Consider the following 25412-nt stretch of genomic DNA (forward strand, 5'->3'; position numbering starts at 1 on the left):
GCCTATCCCGCTTGCGATATAATATATGACCGTGGATCGCGTGTATGCCTAATGTATTTTTTCTGTTTGTATAAGGCTATCTTTCCCGAAGAAGTGATACCGATAGGTAGGAGGAAAGTGTACAATCGACACTTCTCATGGAAAGTCTACTAAAAATAAAAGTAATTAAACCGAACAGGGCTATACTTTGGAAAATGAAAGTTATTTTGTGGATTCACGCACGAAGAACACTGGACAGGTACCACTGATCGTAAATCCGAAAGTTACACTAATGAACGAAAAGGAAGTAGCTGAATGTTGCCACGTTTTATTTTTCTTATTTATTTTTTTGACGTCAATTTTATGTGAGTATGTAATGATAAAGGAAACTGAGAAGTCACTCTTACGTTATGTTTGGCATTAAATTTTGAAAAAGGCAATCAAGTAATGATTAGGAAATATGTAATTAAACTGTATGTTAGTACTGAACTTCGTTACGTGAACAATGACTTTCAGTGACCTCAGCATAGCGTCATCAAAGAAATTTAAATAAAAGCAAGCACTTTTCATTTTGCCGTTACTTATTTTGCAAATTGGATTTCATATTATTGTCTGAACAACAGAGCCTTTTTTACTGACTTGAACAGAATTAAATACTAGAATACGTACCAAACCAAACAGCCATGTGCTCCAAGCTATATGTGAAATAAATGAAACTTCCGCACTCTTAATTTGTGCGTTTATTTAGATTTGGATTTTTCCAGTGATTGATTCTCAAACTATAAAAATGAAATTGCTTTACTTTCGTCATATACTGAAGCCTCTGTTGTACAACAGTTAATTGAAAGTAGACTGAGGCTAAAATTCTTAAAATAAAAATCATTCATTAACAAACTTGCTGTAACTATTCAATTTGTTTCTTATGATAGTATTTTAGGGAAAAAAGGAACAAGGATCCTGCTTGGTATCAATGTCTGGGGGCAGTGAGGACACAATCGCCATGAGTTTAACTGATTATTATTTAAATAAACCTTAACAATCAAGTCACATTCAGTTGTGCTGCTGGGTTTGCCGTTAATACTTTCTACCAATGAACAGTCTTACTTCAGTGCTGTGCGTGCGACGAAACTCGGAGCCGACGATGAAACTGTGTTGCTGGAACTGCTGCTATTGTTGAACCGCGACTAATTATAGGAACGGGCAGTCGTAATTAATACAGCCTCTTCCGCACGTCAACTGTCCGTACTCCGGCTCTAGACATCAAGCCGGCGCGCGTACATGATGCCGCCGAAAATGGTACTCTCTACTGCGAGAGCGTTAACACCACACTTCCGCACACTAGAAGCGTTGAAACCCTCTCTCCGCGCGCTCTGCGCAACAACTCGCTACCCAAAGATTTTACAATGCACAAGCACTGCTACTATCGTTGCTAGTCGATGCAAATAACAATTCCTTTGGCTTTTTCCCAGAGCTTATAAGTTTCACAGTAAAACACAGATAAATATAATGAAATGCCAACAGACTTCTACCTAAATGTACACATACAATGAAGCAATGCCCTTATTTACTAAAAGAAAGCATTTAAATTACAAATATTCACAGACAAGTCCAAAAAAAGTTCTGCATCGCTAGCAGGTGTTATGCATCCTGCATTTTCGGTGTTACACGTTGACTGGTAAGATGCGTTCCTCTGTATGAAAGAGGACGCGTTTTGCGCAAGAATGTCACTAGTGGGAGGTAGTGAACAGTCAGGTGAGGGCAATCCTAGAAACCTATAGAGTTTCCTCAGCACTCACATGCAGAAGTGACATGTGTTTTTTTTTTCATTCTTAGATATTTATGGACCTAATAGGAAACAGTTTAAACCACGATAGAATGTTGTTTCGTTGCAGGAATCTAGTCTTTAAACAGGATCCAGCAGCATGAATCAGCATCGAGTTTGATACGTAGCATCGGAGTCAAATAGTCAAGATCCACGAAAAGCGGCCTTCTGATAGACACTGTGTCGGCGAAAGTCTTGTACAGGCAGTAGACGCAGTCAGAGGAATAGTAAGCGCATAGCTACGTTCGTAGTTGGCGTGGTGTGTCAGAATCGCGATTTAAGTGATCAAAAGATGACGCGTTCGGCCGCAGCCTGCATGACGCCACTTTGTGGGCTGGTTAACACTCCGCCCTCTGTCTATCCACTGCTTGCAGTTCTAATCTCTCTCTCAAGTGCCCTTCCAAATTTGGGAAGATATTAATTATTTAAAACTTCCTAAAATTTTTTGTTAAGCAGTGAAACATGGAAATCAATACTAGCATACTCTTTTCCTCTTATTACAGTACAAAATATTTGTGGCCAGAGTGCATGTGATAATAATACATCTATCATTTCTTAAGATGATTTCACATTATGTCTTCTTTCAAATTTTTTCGAAAACTAACGCCTTATCCTTTTTCTGAGAACAACATTTCAGTCATTATGTGACTCACATTTTCAGGCTAGCAAATGCAAAGTTGCATTACCCAAAATCGAAATAGCTATGGTTCTGACGTTCTGACCTCACTCGCAGTGCGTCAAGTGAAGCATTACCAAATAATTTGTATACAACGTGTGCAGTGTTTTGCTGTGATTGGTACTGAGAAATGAACGAAAAGCATATAATTAGCCGTTTATATTAATAAATAACTTGTATTTAAAACCGTATTGTACACTAGGGATGAACCAAATGAGGAGACATTGTTTTGAACTGACTGCCTCTGTATTCGGGAGGGTGGAGGTTCCAGTCCCTAAATCGCTTTGATGTTTCCTACTCTATGGCCAGGGTCGGCTACCTGCTACTTATTCCACTACAACTGCATGTAAATCTTTGATTCACAATGTATTCCAATTATTCGACCATATTTTGAGCTTTACGCTGATGTGACTGTAGTACGGCTCTTCAACTTCTCCCATATCCCCATCATGAACATTTGTTAATCAGTGGAGCAGTGACACCTCCGTGCAAGACCGTGTAGGATGCTTTTAGGGTTACAAAGAACGTAATTTTTTTTTGGGTATAGCTTCTTAGAGAAACTGTTGGAGCAGGCTGTATCTACCGCATCTACTGCCCAAGTAGTAGTAGTAGTAGTTCTCTTGAAAACAGTTGAACAAATCCTACAGTATAATGCTTGGTTTTCATCCGGAATTCTTGTGACGGAATTTAACTGTAGTATTTATTTATGTATTTTTTTCTTTCTTCTATTACCAATTAATATCATCTGTTGTACATGACAAGAAAATCCTGGCATAAAAAATACTGTACATTTTCTACTGGATGAATTCTGTGCCCAGAGACAATATTACGTTCGCAGAATCAGAGGAACAGACAATTATAGGAAGGAGGAGTGAGAAGAGAGAGAGAATAATAGTGTGAAATTTTCTGAACCTCGAATCTATGAAAATGAGAATTTGAACGACTCAGGTACTAACAGAGAGAAAGCTGTATGCAGCTGGGCCGAGGAACGTCAGATTGCAAGTGATTGAAACTGTTAAGGTTTCGCAAGCAGTTTGTGAGAACAGAGAAGCTGATGTGTGAGCTATGAATGACGGAAGAAAGTAAGTTACAGTAAGGAACGATTGATAGCTTAACACAGTCCTGTAATTACTATATGCATTTTTTCTGTTTAATAAAGTGTAAGATGCAAGAATAAATGAAGGTCAGATTCGCACCTTACATGAGAGCTTTATACATTGCAACAGGAAGGTGAATATAACACCTAACTTAATTCGGCAGTAATGAGCAAATTTGCCTAGCAGTATGTAATGTAAAAGGGATGACACTAAATCGATGGTAATTAACAGACCTTTCCTATAATGCATATTTTAGTGGAAGGTGAAAACAGCAGTGAGAGGCGTTTCAGGGGGTACCATGGAAACCACTTACAGGGGTGTCCCAGGTGGTAAGTCAGCGACTGGCCAGGTGACTCAGGTGGGGAGAGTGAGTGTAACGGCTCATCTGAGGGAGGACAAGAAAGAAAGATTTTAGGAAACTGCGTTTTGGATCTCCAAGTGGATACGAAACAGCATTAGTGACGCGTTTTCGATCACATGCCCAGCTAGTGGTACACACCTGAGAGAGCCAATGTACACATTTAGGCGTCTGGAATGGGCACAGAACGTCCGGTGGGCGGAAACGCGCTAGGAAGGAGAAAAGAGCCAAAGTTTCGGAACAATGTAACGGTAGGGACCTTGCGATTGATAGAGAGTCTTCACAAGATAAGACGAACGCTCCTATTGGTCGAAAAAAGCCGTGATGTGAAGAACGAAAGAACCCAGGTGGAGAGACAGTGCAGCTATGAGTAAGACAAGAGGAAAATTTTCGGGGAATCATCTCTGAACTGACGTCAAGTGCAGAACGGAACGCGTAACACTTTGTACGACATAGAGGAATAATTTGTGTGAACTCTGCGTTCACAGCGGCTTATAACCAGCTAGAAATTAGCTGTAGCATCGTTTAGCTCCAACTGTGGAGAAACGAACCAGCCAATTAGTTAATAGTTCATGCGAGAACAGAGAGGGCATTATAATATGCACACTGCTCCAACCATGCGTGTATATATAGCCACATTCTAAGACTAGGCATGAGTTCATATCCTCTCGCTTGACGAGAAACATAAGGAAAGTTTCTACTGGAAAATTCAGCAAAGGTGTAATTAGTTTTATAGGAATTTCAGCGAAATAGAGCAGCGTAGCAGACGAATGCTAATGGCAGCTTAAGGTAAATACCGCGTACAGAGGTGTAAACTTGTTGGTTCACCAGCTTGCGTCCGCTGTAAGCTTGAGCAACCTTGGGTAATCTTTTGCTCAATTTGTCACATAGCTAACCATCCACCATAGACTTGACTGTCATCCTAAAAATAGTACTGAACTTTGAAACGGAATCGGAAGATTTTCGTAGTACTGACCAACATCATAACCTAAGTGTAGGAACAGTTTTGTAAAGAAACTTCTAGTTTAACTTTAATATTGTCATGTTTAGGATAATTTAACCTTCTGAGAGTTAATATTTAATGTTATTGTGTTTAGCATTATTTCACTTTTTCATGTTGACGAGATGCGTTATCCTGACAGTTGTTTCTTGTTGTCACACTGAAAACTATGTAAAAGCGTGTATTTTTGTGCTAATATTGCGACATTAAACATGTCATTTCAAGTTACACAGTTGTCTTCAATCCTAGAATAGGTAAACCAAAAATATTGCACCTTACAAATGAACGCGACCCTGCAGTTATTTATTCAACATGGCTAACAAATGTGATTGAAAACTGCCGACTGGTAGTAAATTGAGAATAATAGTCCCACCTTGAGGCTTCTTCATATCCTTATGTTGCTCCAAGTTTATTTGTAATTTTCATAAAACCTGTATGATTCAAACCAGTTTGCCTCCTAAGAGCATCAATAATTATTTTAGTGTATATTCGGGTAAAGTCAAGAAAGGTTCCACACAATTTTTGCAAAATCAGCATCATTTACCCTCGACAAGTAACAAGGCGGGAGAGATGGGAGACTTCTTTGCTTAAGTACTCTGGACATCGAAAAACACTGACAGCAATTAACAAAACAAACAGTGTGACTTGTGGATAGTAAAATCACAGCAGAATTAGCTGGACATTTGATATATTTATTTGGCTTTTCTAGAGCATAGGTGTCCAATAAGTAACAATGAGAACTGACAACTGACAAGATATATTTTGGAATCAATAATGTACTAATTAATGTATACAATATTACAACTATTGTAGTTAGAAAAATCTTACATTTTTATCGAAGATCTATGTCGCATACAGGGAAAACGTAAGAAAATACCACCCACTTAGTCACAATGTGGGCGAAAGTGTGAGTTGAGTGACTGTGACGGACTGTCATTGAAGAACAGAGTGATAAAAAATTAGAGGACAGCTGAAAAAGTTACTGCTGAACTGAATGTCCATTCGCGAACTCTGTTACCACCAAAACTACACGGAAGGAGCTCCAGAATCAGGGAACTGAAGGGTGAAATGGAATCCCAAAACCACTCATAAGTGATGCAAATGCTTGTAACAGGAAAACTTGATGCCGAAATCTCATCTGTGGAGGAAGTCATGTGGTCGGATGTGTTGTGTTTCGCACAGTTTCCAACTTATTGCCTGATTTACGTCTCAAGAGTGAAAAATGGCGGGGTTCGATGATGTTTCGGGAAGCGATCTCGTGATGTTCCAGGAGCCCCACGGTTCCTATGCGGGGTCGCATTCAAGTATTATGTGACCGTTTCGGCTGATCCGGTTCATTCCATGGTAGAACGTTTGTTCTACAATCGTGATGCGTCGCCCCAAGACGACAGCGTCCGCTCTTATACACATCACATCGCCCAGGACTGGTTTCGTGAGCACAGTGATAAACTCTCATGTCCCCCGGGCCATCATAGTCACCAGTTCTCAATATTTAATGAGTCTTTGTGGTCTAATTTGGAAAGAAGGATGCGTGACCGCTACCATTTCCATCACCGTTGCTCGAACTTGTCATTGTTTTGTAGGAAGAATAGATTCCCTTGAAAACCATGCAGCACCTGGGTTTATCCATTCCAAGACTACTGGAAAATGTTTTTAATGCAGACAATTTTCCTACATCGTACTACTGTGGTAAGGTTTTGTGTTTCTGATATTTCTATATTTCCCTATGCCGTCTGTATAATGAACTGTTATTAGAGGATCAGGGACATGTGACGGGTTTGTAGGAGATTGAAATTCGACATACAGCAGTACACACAGACAGAAAAAGTTTGTTGCTCATTTTATCACACGTAGTGTCCTGTATTGGGCACAATATTAAACAAAAAGGCTTCGCTAGTGTTTTGTTCTTGGACAGACGTTTAAGATTACTTTTTGGGATGTTAGGAAACGTTGTGGGATCCCTTCTGCATCCGAGCTGACTACCTGAGACGCCTTCTCAAAACAATAAGTGCTGTCGGACGCGGCCACTAACGAGCGACAGCGCAGGAAGAATAATCTCTCGGGCTGCTGATGACTTTGCGTTAATAGCCGAGTCACTCTCTCTTGAGATGAGAGCGTCGTTGTTCTTGGGACAAGCGCAACCATGTCTTTCTCTCATCAAAAATCAACCATTAACGAGCTTGCTTGCTACTCCTCTCTTATAACATCGCCGGTGCCTCTTCCTGGCAAATAATATTTTTTTAGCTCATTTAGAAGCACTGCGCTGCCAGCTGCCTTTCTGTTTGCGTTACTCACCTTCTAAAGTTAAACTGACACACACACAGTACGCCTGTCCATCTTTTAGAAGTATTACACGCCATTACTGCACTCCATTAACTACTTGATTGATTAATTCTGAAATAAGTAGACCACTGTGAGAGTCATTTCAATCTCATATTTCTAATGAAAATTAAATTATAAAGTGACGAATTCTACGACTAGCAACCTATCTACTCGTATAAACAATGCCACGAGTTTTGCAGGTAATTAAAAACGTGGCTAGCATATGGAACTTTTACAAGACATTTCCATGAAGCTACTACCATTTTACTTTTAGAAATAGCTACCATAAATGAGAATATTTCCTTATATTAAGGAGAATAACTTATGAAACTTTATCTTTAGGTGACAGAAAAGTAAATTACTGAACTGTAATTTCTAACTACATGCAAAATAAGATTCCTGTTATAAACCATAATATTTGGAATAATTTGATTACGATTACCTAATATCGTCTACAGAGTGCTTAATTTTTGTAGATTTATTGCATCACAACATTCAGCGTACCTACGTAAAAAAGAAGGCGAAGAAAATGGACAACTTTCAAAAATTATGTACACAGTAAAATATTTAACGGAAAGCTACAAGGGAGGAGAGACGTCAGTGGAGTACCTTTATAGGCAGGAGAGAGATGTTCATGGGATATCGTGCAAGGCAACAAATAGGTTTCTTGATACTGGAAGTAAAGCGAGCTAGAAAAATTATGAGGAATGACAAAGATCGGAAGATGTGAATCTAATTACGTCTTTGTCGAATTTCTTTTGTATTAGCTTTTTGAGATTAAAATTGGTAAGAGTTCACCAAAATTGTGAAACAGTTATGAAGTTTCACTTAGAACGAAAATTCTGCAAGAAAGCGCCAGAATTATCGCTTTTGGTCACAGTCTGCTACTGTTAATCATGAAGAAAGAAGTGAACGATTTTCAATGAGTTATAACACACAGTTAAATGATAATTTTTGATGCAATCCCTCTCCTTAAAACTTAAGTTTTGTAACATGTTTCTATGGAGTGGTTTTAAATTACTTTGTATACCATAAGATTCCTTTCCTTTTCGTCTTTCCTTTTAATTTTACGAAATGACCTGACTGTGCGTAGTCTTTAGGAATTTACAACAGACTCCATGTGCATTAAAGGGACCGTAAATTACCCGTAAAATAAGCAACGTAAAAACCACGTGATGAAAAATAAAGCTTCGGTTTACGCGGAGCTGACCGTATGTCTTCGTTGACACCGTCTAAGAATGAAATAGTAAACGGCAATGGATAAATATTGCTGGTACACATTGTGCCCTTACCAGCACATCTGCCGAAATAATAATGTGAAACTCCTTCTGTGAACAGCTTCATTACACAATTGCATTAGCTGTACTGAGCTCCTAAGTTAAGATCCTGACAACATGGCCCCAAAATTCCTTCAATATCTGCTGTCGTGTTGCTGTTATGGCCTTGTGTCCAGTCTGCAGACTTCTCTGAAGCAGCTCTCTGCTACCAAACGTATGATGCCTTGTTGTATCAGGAAGTTTCCCATCAACCAATCCCTTCTTTTAGCCAAGTTGTACAGTAAATTTATTTTCTCCGGAGTTCTATTCAGTTGCTCTTTATTAGCTGTCCCATCTAGTCAGCTAATCGTACATCTGAGTTTAAAAGTGTTTGATAAGGACTCCAAACGCTGGAAGAATAATATGGAATAAATCATACTCACGTCTAGTGAGTTGTTTTACGGATAATCTGGATTACCAAAATGTCCTCATAACAAAACTCTTCCTTACTACTGTTCTGATGTAATCATTCCATTTGATATTGCTTCTTAGTATTACTCTAACATTATAACGTAGCATAACAGGCTCCAGAACATTACACTAATCTTGTAACCGGATAATTGTGTATCTCCAGGCGTTCAACCGAGCTGCTGTTTACATTTCATTAATAGTATTTCCTCAGGTAATGTGAATCGTGCTGCCATGTGTAGAACGACTTGTAGGCAGTGTTAGAGACAAATTAGGTCTCCGAAAACCGGGCATATATCAGATTCCAGATGGATGTGGAATGTCTTACTTGAAGCAGATTGAGCAGAGATGCAAGGAACATCAGTGACCCAATGGACTAAAAGACACATGTAAATGAGCTATCATCGAGCACCGACTTGGATATAATCGTCAAATTAGACATGATGATACCAGTAAGGTGGAGTAAACGTCATGTTTCTGGTATAGCTTAATTAAGGAGTCTACCGAATTTAAGATATCGGATACGACAACAAACAAGGACGGACGCTTCAATTCAAACGAGGTTTTGGGTCCAGCCCCCAGTTGACTAAGATCTCGCCGGCTATGACATACCATCGGAGCTGGGAAACGCTGAGGGACTGTGCCTTTCCCGAAATACCACTGAAAAACCGAAAAAGTATCAAAGGGCGCCTAGGGTGACGGGAGTCAAACTGAGCTACTTATAAGGCACGAGACGAAGAATAGTTTAGTCTAATTAGAGTCTAGATAGCGAGTACACATAACAGCAAAACTTGCAGCTCCTGAAGAAGACGAAATATTGTGCATAAAATGATACCAGTTCGTTTGAACACCCGAAAGTACTCTATAAATCAATAGCGACCAGAGAAACCGAGAGGGCTCATCAGTTGTAATCGGATACTTTGTCATGAGCTTCATCTTCCTTAGAGATAAATCACTCAACACAGCTCTGCATGTCAGGGCAATTACCGATCGACTCTCCACTGGCTCATTAACCACTTTACTTTGTGTTCGTGCTCTTGCATCAACAGTACTCACTCACAACTTAACATCGCTCGTTGCTGATCAGTCGCGTGCTCTATACATTGAGGAACACTTTACTTATGATAATCATGAGTTTTACTCTGTAAAGGAACAAACTTTTATAGCTGTCGATTAAAAATGTTAACAACTATTATGTAAAATATCTGTATAGTACGTCAAGTACCATAAAACTCAAGATATTTCACTGTGTTGCACAATACACTGGCGCTGCAGGGGTGCCTGCACACGTTGCTTTGCTCTCATCATCGTCAGTTTTCTGCTGTATTAGCAGCTACTTTGTGTCTCCGTTTCCTGCGATCTATTGCTTCCTTCTTAATGTTCCTGTATGTGCTGCCGTCCATTACATCGACCAGGACTGAAATATCTTTCTCTCTAGCCTCCTCTTCCTTCCATATACCCCTCTTTCCTTCTTGACGCATATCCAATCCAGCTTCTTTTTCTTATTCTATTACCTTCAGCTATTGCATTTGCTCTCCCACTATTCACAGTATCTCTTCATTTTCACTCTGGCCATCCAAATGAATCTTCCCATCCTCTGCCATATCCATATTTCAAAAGCCTACAGCCTTGCTGTATCTTTCTTTCCCATCGCCCATGTTTCAGCTCCACACAGAAGGACACTCCATACAAAATATTTCATTAGACTTTTCTTCAAATCATTGTCGATGTTACTGCAGAAAACTCTGTTTTTCTTACAAAATGCTTCTTTCGCTATTGATGTTCTGCTTTTAAATTGTATGCTGCTCTTCTAGTCGCTTTCTATCTTGGCTACTAGGTATTTAAAACACTGTGCATGCTCTACTATTTGTATATTCAGCATTAACTTCACCATTTTATTTCCCCCTATTGATATTAATTTTGTTATCTTTGTACTGATTTACGTTCTACAAATCTTGCTTTTAGCTCAAAGGTCTTCTCTGCATCCAGTAATTCTTTTCATCAGTTGCTAGAAGGACAGTGTCGTCTCCAAACCTCGAGCGCTATATTCTTCTTTCTCCAATTCTTACCCCCTTTTCATCTAGTGCGCAGTAAGCAGTCACACTGTGGTTGAGAAGACTGAAAAGGGTGGAAGACGGACAGCAGTCCTATCTTACTTTTTTCCCTAGTTCTATCGAGTTGGTAATTTCTGCTCGCCACTTTCTCTGACGCTTTATAGCTCGTCTGGGTTTTCAGTACACTACTTTTCCTCTCATTACACTTCTTAGCTTATCCGAAGTCACATAATCAAATGATTTTTCCAGGTCCCTCAAATACATGCATACATAAGTATCTTCCCTTTTCAGTAACCCTCTCGTCCAAAATTCGCAAGATTCTTCTTGAACTTAGCCTGTATTCCATCTAAAACCAAATTGCTCCTCAGCGAAGTTCTTCTCCACTACCTTCTCCAGTCTTTTATTAATCAGTCTCAACATAACTTCAGCTTCATTCGAAACGAGACTAATCATCGTGAGCTCACACCATTTCTTGGTTCCTTGTTTCTTTGGTGATGGAATCATTACTGTTGTCAAGGAGTCTTTGGCCATTCGCGACTGTTACATGTTTTGTTACATAACCTTTTCTTACAAGTAGGAAAAGTAGGTCCTTAAAAGTGACGTGTAAATGAATAGTATGCACTTTGTAGCAGCTGCTGAGGTAAGATGGCATAGTATCAGAGAATTGTGTGCTCCCTGCCGCCGTTGGATAAGCAGCTGCAGCAGCAAGTCGTATACTCCTAGCTCACTCATTTGTTACATAGTTTAATTCTTAACTTCTCTGCGTGTTTTTGGTACTTGCATTGTTTAATTCATAAATTTCGGGCGTATTATAGTATTTGAGAGTTGTAGCATCGCGTTTTAGTACCTGAATAGTGTAAATTCGCGTAGTCGTTTGTCTTCTGTTTTTGTTTTGAACGGCCAGTGTCGGTTGGTCACAGTCAGTGTGCTCCCTGCCGCCGTTGCATAAGCAGCTGCAGCAGCAAGTCGTATACTCCTAGCTCACTCATTTGTTACATAGTTTAATTCTTAATTTCTTTGCGTGTTTTTGATACTTGCATTGATTAATTCATAAATTTCTGGCGTATTATAGTATTTGAGAGTTGTAGCATCGCGTTTTAGTACCTGAATAGTGTAAATTCGCGTAGTCGTTTGTCTTCTGTTTTTGTTTTGAACGGCCAGTGTCGGTTGGTCACAGCCAGTGTGCTCCCTGCCGCCGTTGGATAAGCAGCTGCAGCAGCAAGTCGTATACTCCTAGCTCACTCATTTGTTACATAGTTTAATTCTTAATTTCTTTGCGTGTTTTTGGTACTTGCATTGTTTAATTCATAAACTTCGGGCGTATTATAGTATTTGAGAGTTGCAGCATCGCGTTTTAGTACCTGAATAGTGTAAAATCGCGTAGTCTCCTTCCGCCGCCGAGCAGTGTCAGCAGTGCGCAAGTAGCAGCATTACTGCATTTACTAGGCAATCTTGTATTTTAATAACAGTTTAAATTTTGTCGATTTGTTTGCGCTCTCTGTAGATTAGTTCAGACGTTCTTTGCAAAACAGTTTTTAGCATGGATAGGGACTGCAACTGCTGTGTCCAGATGCAGGCTGAGTTGGCATCCCTTCGCTCCCAGCTTCAGGCAGTGTTGGCTTCGGTCACACAGCTTGAGGCTGTTGCCAATGGGCATCACTGTGGGGGTCCGGATGGGGGTTTCTCGGGGACGGCCAGCTCGTCCCACGCATCCCCCGATCGGACTACGACTGTGGTTGCCCGGGATACTGCCCGCATTGAGGCTGATCCCTCACCTGTGGTAGAGTGGGAGGTCGTCTCAGGGTGTGGCAGGGGGCGAAAGACATTCCGGAGGGCTGAACGGAAGGCCTCTCCAGTTTGTCTGACGAACCGGTTTCAGGCTCTGTTCAGGCTGGTACTGATCTTCGGCCTGACATGGCTGCTTGTCCTGTTCCAGAGGTTGCCCCTCAGTCTGCAAGACCCGGGCGGTCGCAGAGGGTGGGCTTACTGGTAGTTGGGAGCTCCAACGTCAGGCGCGTAATGGGGCCCCTTAGGGAAATGACAGCAAGAGAGGGGAAGAAAACCAATGTGCACTCCGTGTGCATACCGGGGGGAGTCATTCCAGATGTGGAAAGGGTCTTTCCGGATGCCATGAAGGGTACAGGGTGCACCCATCTGCAGGTGGTCACTCATGTCGGCACCAATGATGTGTGTCGCTATGGATCGGAGGAAATCCTCTCTGGCTTCCGGCGGCTATCTGATTTGGTGAAGACTGCCAGTCTCGCTAGCGGGATGAAAGCAGAGCTCACCATCTGCAGCATCGTCGACAGGACTGACTGCGGACCTTTGGTACAGAGCCGAGTGGAGGGTCTGAATCAGAGGCTGAGACGGTTCTGCGACCGTGTGGGCTGCAGATTCCTCGACTTGCGCCATAGGGTGGTGGGGTTTTGGGTTCCGCTGCATAGGTCAGGAGTCCACTACACGCAACAAGCGGCTACACGGGTAGCAGGGGTTGTGTGGCGTGGGCTGGGCGGTTTTTTAGGTTAGATGGCCTTGGGCAAGTACAGAAAGGGCAACAACCTCAACGGGTGTGGGGCAAAGTCAGGACATGCGGGGACCAAGCAGCAATCGGTATTGTAATTGTCAACTGTCGAAGCTGCGTTGGTAAAGTACCAGAACTTCAAGCACTGATAGAAAGCACCGAAGCTGAAATCATTATAGGTACAGAAAGCTGGCTTAAGCCAGAGATAAATTCTGCCGAAATTTTTACAAAGGTACAGACGGTGTTTAGAAAGGATAGATTGCATGCAACCGGTGGTGGAGTGTTCGTCGCTGTTAGCAGTAGTTTATCCTGTAGTGAAGTAGAAGTGGATAGTTCCTGTGAATTATTATGGGTGGAGGTTACACTCAACAACCGAGCTAGGTTAATAATTGCCTCCTTTTACCGACCTCCCGACTCAGCAGCATTAATGGCAGAACAACTGAGAGAAAATTTGGAATACATTTCACATAAATTTTCTCAGCATGTTATAGTCTTAGGTGGAGATTTCAATTTACCAGATATAGACTGGGACACTCAGATGTTTAGGACGGGTGGTAGGGACAGAGCATCGAGTGACATTATACTGAGTGCACTATCCGAAAATTACCTCGAGCAATTAAACAGAGAACCGACTCGTGGAGATAGCAACTTGGACCTACTGATAACAAACAGACCCGAACTTTTCGACTCTTTAAGCGCAGAACAGGGAATCAGTGATCATAAGGCCGTTGCAGCATCCCTGAACGCAAGAGTAATAGAAGGCAGATTTCAGACTACCTAACAGATCAAAACGAAAATTTCTGTTCCGACACTGACAATGTTGAATGTTTATGGAAAAAGTTCAAGGCAATCGTAAAATGAGTCTTAGACAGGTACGTGCCGAGTAAAACTGTGAGGGACGGGAAAAACCCACCGTGGTGCAACAACAGAGTTAGGAAACTACCGCGAAAGCAAAGAGAGCGTCACTCCAAGTTTAAACGCAGCCAAAACCTCTCAGACAAACAGAAGCTAGACGATGTCAAAGTTAGCGTAAGGAGGGCTATGCGTGAAGCGTTCAGTGAATTCGAAAGTAAAATTCTATGTACCGACTTGACAGAAAATCCTAGGAAGTTCTGGTCTTACGTTAAATCAGTAACTGGCTCGAAACAGCATATCCATACACTCCGGGATGATGATGGCATTGAAACAGAGGATGACACGCGTAAAGCTGAAATACTAAACACCTTTTTCCAAAGCTGTTTCACAGAGGAAGACCGCACTGCAGTTCCTTCTCTAAATCCTAGCACAAACGAAGAAATGGCTGACATCGAAATAAGTGTCCAAGAAATAGAAAAGCAACTGGAATCACTCAATAGAGGAAAGTCCACTCGACCTGACGGGATACCAATTCGATTCTACACAGAGTACGCGAAAGAACTTGCCCCCTTCTAACAGCCGTGTACCTCAAGTCTCTAGAGGAACGGAGGGTTCCAAATGATTGGAAAAGAGCACAGGTAGTCCCAGTCTTCAAGAAGGGTCGTCGAGCAGATCCGCAAAACTATAGACCTATATCTCTGACGTCGATGTGTTGTAAAATTTTAGAACACGTTTTTTGCTAGCGTATCATGTCGTTTTTTGAAACCCAGAATCTACTATGTAGGAATCAACATGGATTCCGGAAACAGCGATCGTGTGAGACCCAACTCGCTTTATTTGTTCGTGAGACCCAGAAAATATTAGATACAGGCTCCCAGGTAGATGCTATTTTTCTTGACTTCCGGAAGGCGTTCGATACAGTTCCGCACTGTCGCCTGATAAACAAAGTAAGAGCCTACGGAATATCAGACCAGCTGTGTGGCTGGATTGAAGAGTTTTTAGCAAACAGAACACAGCATGTTGTTATCAATGGAGAGACGTCTACAGACGTTAAAGTAACCTCTGGCGTGCCACAGGGGAGTGTTATGGGACCATTGCTTTTCACAATATGTATAAATGACCTAGTAGATAGTGTCGGTAGTTCCATGCGGCTTTTCGCGGATGATGCTGTAGTATACAGAGAAGTTGCAGCATTAGAAAATTGTAGCGAAATGCAGGAAGATCTGCAGCGGATAGGCACTTGGTGCAGGGAGTGGCAACTGTCCCTTAACATCGACAAATGTAATTTATTGCGAATACATAGAAAGAAGGATCCTTTATTGTATGATTATATGATAGCGGAACAAATACTGGTAGCAGTTACTTCTGTAAAATATCTGGGAGTATGCGTGCGGAACGATTTGAAGTGGAATGATCATATAAAATTAATTGTTGGTAAGGCGGGTACCAGGTTGAGATTCATTGGGAGAGTGCTTAGAAAATGTAGTCCATCAACAATGGAGGTGGCTTACAAAACACTCGTTCGACCTATACTTGAGTATTGCTCATCAGTGTGGGATCCGTACCAGATCGGTTTGACGGAGGAGATAGAGAAGATCCAAAGAAGAGCGGCGCGTTTCGTCACAGGGTTATTTGGTAACCGTGATAGCGTTACGGAGATGTTTAATAAACTCAAGTGGCAGACTCTGCAAGAGAGGCGCTCTGCATCGCGGTGTAGCTTGCTCGCCAGGTTTCGAGAGGGTGCGTTTCTGGATGAGATATCGAATACATTGCTTCCCCCTACTTATACCTCCCGAGGAGATCACGAATGTAAAATCAGAGAGATTAGAGCGCGCACGGAGGCTTTCAGACAGTCGTTCTTCCCGCGAACCATACGCGACTGGAACAGGGAAGGGAGGTAATGACAGTGGCACGTAAAGTGCCCTCCGCCACACACCGTTGGGTGGCTTGCGGAGTATAAATGTAGATGTAGATTTAGATGTAGAACTGTAGTCAGATGAAAACAAATGTACCACTCAGGGGGACAAGTAAAAGGAACGACCGGAGTAGGAGCGAATGTGGCTAAGGAATTGGCCAAATGTGAGGAAAATTCAAGTAACATGAATTTCCTGTAAAGCTGGAAGGAATACAAAAAGATAATTGATTATCCATGTGTACACAGCAACTTGAGAATATGATGACCAGTTTTAGGATGTAAGATACGTAACAATACAGAAAATACAACGGGAAATTTGAATGACAGTTAGGAGATGGGAAAGAGGGAACCATAGCAGGCAGTCCTGGTCATGGAAGGGGGAATACCAGAGGTAAATGGATAATTAACTTCTGTAGGGCAAACACATGATTTGAAAGTCACATGAGGAGGCTCTAAACTTGGAAATCATGAGGAAATAGATATAGATACCAAACCCATTTTATACTGATGGAAGATAGGCACAGAAATGGTATCAAGAAGATGCACATATTACTAGGTGCAGAAGTGAGACCTAGAAAAGATAAGATCGAGGAAAGAAAGAATTACGGAAACGCTATCACTTGAGCTTACCAATACTTTAGGAGACAAAGAACCACTTGATAATATCGAGTATTGGAATAACCGGAAATGTATAGGGTACGTAAACGGGGGAAAGGGAAAAGCAGGCAAGGGGTTGCAAATGAAATGCTTTCGAAGGTGGAGGGAAGAATAAAATTCAGAAACAAGAACAACGAAGTCGCAAGAAAAATATACGGGAGGCTGAACAACAAACTGCGTGCAGAAACAGAGCAGGCTAGAAAAAATGGCTAAAAAAGGGATGCGAGAAGTAAAGAGCAAAGGAAAATACGGCTTACTGAAAAATAGAATATAGACTGCAACATGGGATCAGAATAGACCAGGAAGTGCTGGTGTGGAAATTCTTCGTAAAGACGAAAATGTAGTGCACAGATATCGCGAAGGCGTCCTTCAGAAATGGGAAGACTATTTGAGTTACATGATACGGATCACAAACCGTCAACTCTGAAACTTCAATTCTTGAACAGCATGGATGATGATGACAAAGATCCAACAATCGTATAGAAGAAGTAAAGAGTGCACTAGCTGCAACGGAAAATGGGGAAGTGTTAGGTACAGATACGATGCCAGGAAAAATGCTTAAACGTTTGAACGAAGAAGGAGCAAGAGAAAAATATTTTTTGAAAGAACGAACTACCCTGATATTATTGTATGTATCTTCTGTACTATGTATATTTAGGCTTTCATGCCATTATCAAGTAGTCAAATGGTTCAAATGGCTCTGAAAACTATGGGACTTAACATCTTAGGTCATCAGTCCCCTAGAACTTAGAACTACTTAAACCTAACTAACCTAAGGACATCACACACATCCATGCCCGAGGCAGGATTCGAACCTGCGACCGTAGCAGTCCTGTGGTTCCGGACTGAAGCACCTAGAAATATCAAGTAGTCCAAAGCAGGTAAACAGGACACACATCTTGAAAGACTAAGGTGCTATTTGACTATGCAATACTGTATTTATTTTCTGTACTATCTAGATTTCGATTTTTATGCCATTATCAAGTAAAATGCTAGAAGTTCTCAGGTTAGCTTGACAGGTATGACATGTTAATGGTCTAAGAAATTTTAGCATTGTACTTGATAATGGCATAAAATCCCAAATATAGATAGCACAGAAGATAAATAAAGTAATACACAGTCAAATGGCGGTTTATTCTATCAATAAGAAAAAAAGAGAGAAGCACTGACACTTTATTTGTAAAGATCCGTCTTCATCACACATATTTTACAATTCACTGTTACCAGTTTCGGCTACTGCCATCATCAGATCAGAAAGTATCCTGATGTAGATATCAACGTCAAAATTTATACATGTAGGTACGTACATATTAAGTACATAGTAAGTTGAGCACTTACTACGTACCTACATGTATAAATTTTGACGTTGATGCCTACATCAGAATATTTTATGATCTGAAGATGGTAGTAGACGAAACCGGTAATAGTGGTATAAAATATGTGTGATCAAGACGGACCTTTATATCAAAGTGCCACAGTATGATCTCGAACTCATCTGCAAACCTTACGTCTCCCATTGAGAAATATTGAGATCTCGCTGCAAAGCTTTATAAAAAGAAAAACCTGTATGTACAGTCATTTCGCTACTGTTGGCAACAGAGTATTCAGTGGCCTTTTAAACCAACAGTTCGCACTGCTACACCAGTTGACATTGTTTTAGAACCAAAGCGTTTAGTCAAACAGTAAATTTATTTAGATAAAATTCCGCGCGCTCTTATATGAGCGTCGACGGTCCCTCCTGGACGCTGTCCAGTCAACAGTGGCCTGGCCGTGGGAAGTGCCGAGCAGGTAATTAGCGATCGCACGCAGCGCCACGCCAGACCGGACCGGACCTAGGTACGCGAGCGCTGCTGTATCATTAGGCACGCCACCACGCCCACCCACTCTAATTTGCTTGCAAATTAGCACGCGCGTCGCGCCGACGCCGTGCCGATTACGCACTTACCGCGTGAATTAATTGCGATTTAATTACCGAAATGTAATGATTTGTTGTCGAGGGCAGCAGCCGGACACTGTCGTTAATGACCCCTCGCGTCGTCCGCGGCGGCGGCTGCAGGAGAAAGGCGGAGCCGACTCATCAAGCAGGAGGTAACCGGCTACCCCGGTGGCCATCAGAAGCGGCGCGCCGCCTTTGGAGCGCGTCTTAATGTTGCGCTCGACACACACATGCCAGAATCCGATGAACTGCCTTTCTATTGTCAACTGGTCAAGTGGTCGATGATCACGAAGAAACACTGAAGTAAAAGGCACCGAGAAACAATGAAGATACGGCTACTACTTCGCTCTTCCTCTAATGTTGGTTTCTCTACCTCTTGATTCCTCCTGCCAAATGTATCTAGCAGCTTCGTAAAAATTAATAGTTACATGGCATAATGCACTACACCAAATAGCTAATATTTTACTAACAGTTGGGAGTTTTGTGTCGGTTCCAACGTCTGTAATTTTTATATGGTTAAATGTTACCTTCTTACGAAGTATTTTATATTACGTGAACATTTAGATCGGTATCTGATTGTTGCGAAAAGTGGCAGTTGACCCTAAATAACGAAAAATGTGAGGTCATCATTACGAGAACATTTAGCTCGATATCTGATTGGTGCGAAAAGTGGCAGTTGACCCTAAATAACGAAAAGTGTGAGGTCATCATTACGAGAACATTTAGATCGATATCTGAATGGTGCTAAAAGTGGCAGTTGACCCTAAATAACGAAAAGTGTGAGGTCATCCACATGAGTGCTAAAACGAACTCGTTAAACTTCAGTTACACGATAAATCAGTCTAATCTGAAAGCCGTAAATTTAACTAAATACATAAGTATTACAATTGCGAACAACTTAATTTGGAAGGAAATATTGGCAGGACACTTAGAAAATGTAACAGACCTACTAAGGAGACTGCCTACACTACACTTGTCCGTCCCCTTTTAGAATACTGCAGGGCGGTGTGGGATCCCTACCAGATAGGACTGACGGAGTACATCGAAAAAGTTCGAAGAAAGGCAGCACGTTTTGTATTATCGCGAAAAATGGGAGAGAGTGCCACAGAAATGATACAGGATTTGGGCTGGACATCATTAAAAGGAAGGCGTTTTTCGTTGCGACGGAATCTTCTCACGAAATTCCAATCACCAACTTTCTCCTCCGAATGTGAAAATATTTTGTTGACACTAACCTACATAGGGAGGAACGATCACCACGATAAAATAAGGGCAATCAGAGCTTGTACGGAAAAATATCTTCTTTCGGCGTGCTATAAAGTGGCTCGATGAACCTTCTGCGAGGCACTTAAATGCGATTTGCAAAGTATTCATATCTTCATCTGTTACTGCATGTAACTGCTTGGTGTTTCTGATGAAGACACCCGTAGTCGGTGTCGAAACCATGTGAAAGTAAAATCTTGTTGCAACCGGTTGACTGTGTTACATAAATCACATTCCTGTACGGTTGCTGTCCCACAACCATGTTTAAAATTATGTAAGACGTATATAAAAGTGGCACGTACCTCCAAGTTTCTATACATAATATGCGCTGTGGCTTAGTTACGGAGCGCACGACTAGGAGGCAGGTGTGTCAGAACTCGCAGACAAATCGTCAGTTCCGTGTTGTCAAATGGAATTCCTTTCAGAGTATGCAGATGCATTAGCTCCGTACTTGACAATCATATCAACCACTCGCTCGACGAAAGACCCGTACCCAAGGACTGGAAAGTTGCTCAGGTCACACCAATACTCAACAAAGTTTATAGGAGTAATTCACTAAACTACAGGCCCATATCATTAACTACCTCTTTACTCACACGAACTGTTGAGTGCAGTTGACAAGGGATTTCAAACTGATTTCCAGAAGGCTTCTGATACTGTACCTCATAAGCTGCCTATAATCAAATTGTGTGCTTATGTCATATCGTCTCAGTTATGCGACTGGGTTCGTGATTTCGTAGGAATCGACGGATTCGTAGTAACTGACGATAAGTCATCGAGTAAAACAGAAATGAAAACAGAAATGATTTCTGGCGTTTCCCAAGATAGTGTTGCAGGCCCTCTGCTGTGCCGCATCTATATAAACGATTTAGGAGACAATTTGACCAACTGTCTTAGGTTGTCTGCCGATGATGCTGTCGTTTGTTGTCTAGTGGAGCCGTCTAGTAAAGTCATCATGGTGCGAAAGTTGGCAGTTGACCATAAGTAATGAAAAAGAGTCGGTTAATCTTCGATTACGAGATAAATCAGTCAAACTTAAAGGCCAAAAATTTATCTAAATACCAGGAATTACTTTTACGAACAACTCAATTTGAAAAGAACTCATGGAACATTTTGTGAGTAAGTCGAACCAAAGGCTGCAATTTATTGGCAGGACAATTAGAAAATGTAACAGATCTAACAAAGAGACTGCCTACACTACACTTGTCCATTCTCTTTTGGAGTGCTGCTGCACGGTCTGGGATCATTACCAGATAGGATTAACGGACTACATCGAGAAAGTTCAAAGAAAAGCAACACGTTTTATATTGTAGAGAAATAGGGGAGAGAGTGTCACAGACATGATACAGGATTTTGGGCGGACATCATTAAAACAAAAACGTTTCTCGTTACGGCGGGACTCTCTCATGAAGTTTAAATCACCAAATTTCTCCTCCGAATGCGAAAATATTTCGTTAACCGCCTCCTACATAGGGAGAAACGATCATAATGAAATAAGTGAAATCAGAGCTCGCACGGAGAGATATACGTGAACGCTTTCTCAGCACGCTGTTCAAGAGTGGAATAATAGACCAATTATTGTGATGGCGGTTCGATGAATCCTCTGCCACGAACTTAAGTGCCATTTGCAGAGTACCCATGTAGATGTAGATGAGTTAGCACAATGAACAGATTTTCGAACCAGGCCGCTGTCATGCCTTTTTGGACAGACACTGCACTTAATTTTACGCTCGCCCATGTTGACGTTCGCCGCATTACCAACGGTTCCCATATTGAGCACCTGTAATGTGAATTGAAGGCTTGGTGAGGTGTTCTTCCCAAAACAAGGAAGAAGTAAACGCAAGCCGAGGCAGACATCTAGTGAAAGTCAATAAGCGCACCGCTGTCAGCGCATCGCACACTGGCTCTCTCTGTTTGTAAACAGGGAACGACACTGGTCTCAAGTTCTGTTTTACAAATACTTTCCTTAACATGTTACTGCACTTAGTGTTAAAAGTCTTTGGCTGGATCACTAGTCACTCGCAAGAGAAATCGCTGCCGTTCGCAGATGATGTCAGCCGGGGCTGCCTACACAGGCCACTTCCGTGAGCGTCTGAACTGTACGGCATTAGCTACAGATAGGATGCGTCCTGACTCGCTGGATACGTACGAAATCTTATTTCCATGTGCGTTTGACAGTAACACAGATGAGGAGAAGAACTAAAATTACTACTTGTTCGCTCATTAATATAAATTATAGTATTATATTATAAATGCGAAAGTGTGTTTCTGTATTAACTTGTCACCCCTAAACCGCTGAACCGATTTTAATAAAATTTTATATGAAATTAGCTCTTGAACACTGAGGAAGAACATAGGCTACTTTAGAAAGTATGCAGTAAAGTATATTTATTGGCGTGATTAATACGAGGCGTATTCGGAAAGTAAGGTCCGATTAGGCGCGAAATGGAAACCAATGTGAAAATCCGATGGGACTTTGCACAGATGTGTTGGGCAGTGTCTTTAGTGTGCCTGTCGATCTTTTCACGCCGCTCTTTTCAGTTCAGAGCCCGAAGTGATTACACAGAAATGCTTAAATGAACAGTGCGTCCCGCCAAGTAAGTGGATCTAGTGAGAGATATCGTCTGAAGCTGTACAGCCCACTTAACATAATTGTCACGTGTTTCATTGTTAGAGACAATTTTCAGTCGCATTCTGCAGGGGTAATGAAGACTCTCCTGCAGCGTTTACCATGGGAAGTGTTTGATCACCCACAATACAGCCCTTAATTGGCTCCCTCCGTTGTTCATCTCTGCTCGAGTGAACCGCTGGCTACTACGACAACATTTTGGCACAAACAACGAAAGGCAGACCAGCGTAGAGAACTGGCGGTAAGCACAGGCGGCTGCTTTCCGTGACGAGGGTACTGGAAAGTTTGTACAACACCACGACAAATGTCTAAGTCGGAGCGGCGACTATTTCGAGAGGTAGCTTCAAGGCGTGGCTAACTGTTGCGAATAAAAATTTTTTGATTTTCACAGTGGTTTTCATTTCGCAACCGATCGGACATTTCTTTCTGAACAGCACTCGTATAATGACAACTCGAGAAACATACATGCTCTTGGAAACACCTATTTGCTCTTTGACTTTTGAACTTCATCATTTTTGTGAAAATACTATTATTGGTTGAAATGTTCTACCTATACGATTCAGCGTCACGTATACGATGCTTATACAATCCTCAATATATGTGATCCATACTTCAATACTAGCATTATAAATGCGAAAGTATCTTTGTTACGTTTTCAGGACTAAACCGTTGAACCAATCCCGATAAAATGCTGAGGAAGAACGTAGGTTACTTACGAAAAAAAAAAAAAAAATACAACCCTTAGAGTGTGGAGTAGGGAATAGAACATCTTTTTTACATCAGTGGGCTCAAATTATGTTAGCAAATAATTAAATTTGCTGTATAATGTGCATGCTGTATAATAGGAGGGTTGTTCAGAAAGTAAGTTCCGATCGATCGCGAAATGGAAACCACAGTGAAAACCAGAAACATTTTATTTGCAACAATTAGGTACACCTTCTATCTACTTCTCTACATAGTCGCCGCTCCAACTTCGAGTTTTGTCTTAGTGTTGTATCAACTTTCCAATATCCTCGTCATAGAAAGCAGCCGCCTGTGCTTTCAGCCAGTTATCTGCACTGGTCTGCAGCTCGTAGTCTGTGGAAAAATTTTGTCTTCATAGCCAGCGATTCTTGTGGGCAGAGATGAGACTCATGGGGAGTCAATTACGGACTGTATTGTGGGTGATCAAACACTTCTCATCGGAAACGCTACAGGAGCGTCTTCATTGCCCCTGCAGTGCACGACCGAGAATTGCCATGAAGAAGGGACTGCTTGACAGTTGTGTTATGTTGGCTGCATGACACAGGCGAAATCTCTAACCAGGCCCTCATACGTGGCGGGAGACGCTATTCACTACGCATCTTTACGCGCTCACTGTTCACTCAAAACTGAAAAGAGCGACGCGACACGATCGACGGGCATACTAGAGACACTGCCCAACACATCTGCGCAAAGTTTTACCGGATTTTCCCAGTGGCTTCCATTTCGCGACCGATCGGAACTTACTTTCTGGACAACCCTCGTATATAGCTACTTCAATAGCATGATGCATAAGTGCGCGCTCTTCCCCATGCCCCTCTAGAAGCACTACTCGCCATGACGGGGAGCTCACCTACACACATCACTCATGATAATGGAAATACTGACATACGAGCACAGTTATGGGGAACAGCTACCAGGAAATAAAAGGTGTGTTAATACTGTGATTGACTTTACTTAGACGCAAATGTGTATCATCTATCCATATACTTCACCGATAAGGCTTATACTCATAACAGAGTTACGTTGTTCTACAGACACAGAAATAGAGAAAAAACGTGACTAAACCACGAGTTCCAAGGTCGCGTTACAGTAATACGGTGTGGATGTCTCACATCTGTATAATTACAGCGTTGTTTACCAAACCCATTCGTTAACGTAAGTTAATTTTATACACCAACTTCACTCTTCACATTTTTATCGTACAAAGAACGTTAAGACAAAGAAACATTTTATTCGTTTGTAACATGGACTACAGTATTACAGCAATGATACGGTTAACCTTCTTATACAGCTGTTACTCCAGTGAAAGATTATGCTTCACGTATGCAAAAATTTCTCCTTTTCCTAAGTTACAAATGGAAAAGTGCTATACAGCTCCTCATTTTCTCAAAGGTGGAGGTGGAGGAGCCAGACACTAAACTGGCCGTCGGTAAGACCTGGTTTACGTATTACACTGTTTTCCTGAGTTACTCCAGGGAATGCAGAGATGACAAAAAATAATTAGTGTTATGTGTGCAACGATATCGTCGAGCGCACGGTGTTAAACCCTAATATCTCTTCGTTTTTGCATTTATCTTTTCTCATGTTTGTATTTTGTTCTCTAGGTTTATAAAATCCACAGACTACGTATCTCTGCAGCATCCTGCTCTCAGCATTTTATATCCATTTCTTACAGTATTGATTTTTCAATAAACGACTTGGTTGTGTAATCAGACTCATTTACTACGAGGCATTGCTTTTGTTGGTCATTCTGGTTGTTAGCTCACAAACAGACAGTAACTTTCTTCGCAGACTTCACACCATTGTCAAACGAAATTCACTATTCATACCTCACGAAGTTCTGAGAAGAGAACAAATGAT

This window comes from Schistocerca piceifrons, chromosome 5 (assembly GCF_021461385.2).
Source record: "Schistocerca piceifrons isolate TAMUIC-IGC-003096 chromosome 5, iqSchPice1.1, whole genome shotgun sequence".
Taxonomy (NCBI): Eukaryota; Metazoa; Arthropoda; class Insecta; order Orthoptera; family Acrididae; genus Schistocerca; species Schistocerca piceifrons.